The sequence below is a fragment of the Aythya ferina genome (genome assembly GCF_964211825.1).
Source record: "Aythya ferina genome assembly, chromosome: 1".
Classification (NCBI taxonomy): Eukaryota; Metazoa; Chordata; class Aves; order Anseriformes; family Anatidae; genus Aythya; species Aythya ferina.
In genome coordinates this window covers 158,036,543-158,040,783 of record NC_140296.1, presented here as the reverse complement: position 1 = coordinate 158,040,783, position 4,241 = coordinate 158,036,543, and positions in this window count along the sequence as shown.

Here is a 4,241-nt window from a genome sequence, read left to right as displayed (position 1 = left end):
CTCAGTAGAAGCAGCAATAGATGCACTTTAGGGTCTTGAAAATGGCGAGGCGAGGCGAGGAGGAGAGGAGAGGAGAGGAGAGGAGAGGAGAGGAGAGGAGAGGAGAGGAGAGGAGAGGAGAGGAGAGGAGAGGAGAGGAGAGGAGAGGAGAGGAGAGGAGAGGAGAGGAGAGGAGAGGAGAGGAGAGGAGAGGAGAGGAGAGGAGAGGAGAGGAGAGGAGAGGAGAGGAGAGGAGAGGAGAGGAGAGGAGAGGAGAGGAGAGGAGAGGAGAGGAGAGGAGAGGAGAGGAGAGGAGAGGAGAGGAGAGGAGAGGAGAGGAGAGGAGAGGAGAGGAGAGGAGAGGAGAGGAGAGGAGAGGAGAGGAGAGGAGAGGAGAGGAGAGGAGAGGAGAGTCCCCGCAGGAGCAGGCCCTGGGCCAGAGCTGCAGCCCATGGAGAGGAGCCCATGCAGGAGCAGGGGTCTGGGGGGAGCTGCTGACCGTGGGGGATCTGTGCTGGAGCAATTTGCTCCTGATGGATGGACCCCGTGGTACAGAGCCATGTTGGAGCAGTTCTTGAAGAGCTGCTGCCTGTGGGAAGCCCACGCAGGATCAGATCAGAAAGAACGGCAGGGACCCCACATGCAGCAGGGGCAGAGAGGGACCATAAAGGAGAGGTGGAGATGAAACTTTAGGGACTGACTGTAGCCTCAGTTCTGAATTCTCCTGTGCTGCTAGTGGGAAGGAGGTAGAAGAGAATGGATGGAGGGGAAGGTGTTTTTAGTTTGCATTTATTTTCTCACTGTTCTAGTAGGCAATAAATTATATTAATCTCCCTATGCTGAGTCTGTTTTGCCCATGATGATAATTACTGAGTGATCTCCCTGTCTTTATCTCAACCCTTAATCCACTGCATCATACTTTCTCCCCCTTTTTCTTCAAGAACAGGGAGTGAGGGAGTAGCTGTGGTGGAGGTTAGCTACCCAGCAGGGTAAAACGGTCAAAGCTTTAAACTCCAAATTTCTAATTTTTTGTTCACAATAGTAACTGAAGATGAGACCCACACAGCTTAACTTTGGCAGTGTAAGATTTAGTTGCCCAGGCTACAGTAACTATGCAGGCTCTCTTTCTGGGCAATGGAGACAAATTGACACCTCCTTCCTAACAGTGGTACAAAACAGATGAGATGTTCTTTTCACTCTCTCTCAGCTGTACTTAGATGAATAGTGCAAGATGGGTTTCACTAACTACTTTAGGGAGATGTTGCAGAACACAGCTGATGGCTCCCACAGCAAAAGCTGGTGTCTCTTCACTGAAGCTGCCATTTTTATCTCGAGTGAATCTTCAAACTACATTGAAATATCTACTGGATAACTCAAAAGTTGAGTGAACATGCCAGTAAAATGGACAGGCTCGTGGTAGCTTCACCTATCAGAATTCAAGCACAATACATGCATTTCTGTATGGTATGTCGGTTCTGTATCTAGGTAAAAGATTTGAGTTGTCAAGACTGTTTATTGGGATGAGTGAAATATTTCTGTCTTATAACGACAATATTGAAGAAGATAATATATTTCAGGAATAGGGAGCTTTAAAAAGGTATTTACAAGCATTGGTCATACAAATGGAATTATGTCACTGGTCAGGTTGGAAAGGACCTCAGGAGTTCTGCTTAATATCCTGCTCAAAGTAGTAGATTTAAAAGAGAAAACACAAAGCAAGAGACGATTTAAATGTTTCTGGAGATAAACCAATATCTGGAAAATATAAGCTAAAAAAAAAAAAAAAAGTCTCTCCATGATAATTCTACAACTACTTTTTGAAGAATATCCATAAATATGGATAAAAACAAGCAAATAAACAAAAAAGGTTTGCAGCTTTGGTATACAAATGGATGCATGTTTATTGAAGAGAACATTGTTTAATTGGTCTGAATTTTTAATTTTTAATTGTCTTATAGTTTAGGGAGTTGCCACAGAATACTTCAAGTGTATATTTTAAAAAAAAAAAAAAAGTTATTTTTCATACAAAAATCTGAAAACCAGACACAGTATTTGATTTTGCACAGTCTCAAATATTTCAAGAAAAATAAAATTTAATTAAACTTGTTTGTTCTTCTTCGTTGCTTCTTTGTTCTACTTTGACTTTAGATGGCCTGAATTTTTAACCCTTTATCTTTTTTGTGACTCAAGCATGAACCATAACTTCATCGATTAGTCAGATCTAACTAATGTTACCACCTACCGTTGGACAACAAAATTAGTGCATAAGTCAGGGTTCCAGTCTAAGTGGTGTCAGCTCATCATCAACTTTAACACTTCCAAGAACACTTGTTGATTGTTGGCATTTCTTTACTGGCTCCAGGATTTTTAGGGGAATTCACTAATCGAAGTAAATGATAAAGTAGCATTTTCCAGCAGAACCTCCTTTTTTCTTGAAAGAAGGAATTTCCTGCTCATAATGAGTAGTTATATTAAGTCAAATGAGAATCAATGTTTGTAGGTGGTTTTGCTTTTGTTTTTGTTTTGGTTGGTTAGTCAGTGTTTGTTGTTGTTGTTGTTGTTGTTGTTTTTGTTGTTGTTTTTGTTTGTTTATTTGTTTGCCAGGAATTACCTGGAAACATCCAAATCTTTACATTCATATTCCAACACCGAGAATTGCCCGTGCATTTAACAAGTTCATTAAAACAAGTCCAGCTATGTCTGCATCATCAGTTCAGTTTTCAGCTCTTTATTGCACAAGGTTATAGTAAACTGTTTCTATATAATTCTACTTCTAAATTGTGTATATATATACATATATATATGTATAAAAATATACATACATATTTTACATTTAAGCCATTTTGCTTTGAACTGAAGCAGCTGGCAGGCCTTTATGCTAAGAGCATTAGCATGGTACTGCTTACCTGACTCATGCCCAGAAAAATTGGCACCTGTTAGTGGCACAATGCAACTTCTACCTCATAAGGTCAAGTAGCTACTAGGAGGAAAAGAACTTCTATTACATGAGAAGCGTGTTGAACAAGTTCTGTTTTCACTGATGTGAATGTAAATTTAACATCTCTGAATAAGAATTACTCTCATTTTATATTACTTTGAATAAGAATTGAATTTTCTTTGTTACTATTAATGCTACAGCACATCTTGTCATGATAGAATTGTGTATATTCTTTCAGAAAAACAAAACTACTAAGGCAGTAGTCATCACAAGTAAAAGAAAACAGCAAAATCTTTCTGTCTTTCATCTTGCCTACCAAAAATGAAGTGGGAGAAAGTCATAACTACACTACTTACAGAAAATAGGAATGTAAGTCATGATTATTCTGAGCAAACAGAAGTCATACTAGATTAAGTTTCTGAGGATATTTTTTTCTTGGTTTGTATAACTTGGATGATATGCTAGATTGATTTTGTACTACAAAAGTGAAAATATGATTCCTTTCTTTTTAATCCTTTAGACTCACAAAATGTTGATATTAATTTTCCATGTTTCTAATTGCAGTTTTGCTATTTTCAATAACTGGAAGGAGTCGAGAGAGATAAAATTTTATCTCTCTATAAAAATGAAAATTTTATGAAAAACATATTTCATTTTTAAATTGCTTTCATTAATTTTTGTTTTGTTTTTATAATAGGTTCAAAATGAATGGAAAGGGACTTCCCATTTTTATATTAAGATACATTTATGTGCACCTTGCAGGCTTGACAGTGAAACACTAAGTCTTGTACATAGACTGTTCCAACACTGTTTCATTCAATGGACTTCATCCAGGATGATGTTGCAGGTGACTAATTTTATAAATAGCAACAAAATGACTGACTCCATGATTTACACCAATAGGGCCTCCTTGGCTTGAAGTGAAACAGATTGTACTGTGCTCCATAGAGATTAATGGGGACCTATTATGTTATCCAAGTAATTGATTTCAAGAGCAGAAGAAAAAATATCTGATAAAAAATCAAATCAGCAGAAAAATGTCTCAGCTGAATTATATTCTATCAAAAAAAAAAAAAGGCAGAAGTATTCTAAGGTAAATGTGATTAATTTAAAAAACTACAAGGTCTACAACATTTTCTCATTAGTTATTCCATCATTAATAAAACTCATAAGTATCTGCCAGCACCCAATTTGAGACAATAGCTATAATGAGCAGTCCAAAGCTTGATAATAAAGCAGTTCTATCAAAGGCTAGAAAAAAAAAAAAAAAAAAAAAAAAAAAGATTGCATTTTGAGGTAACAGGGAAATCCATTAATTTCAAGA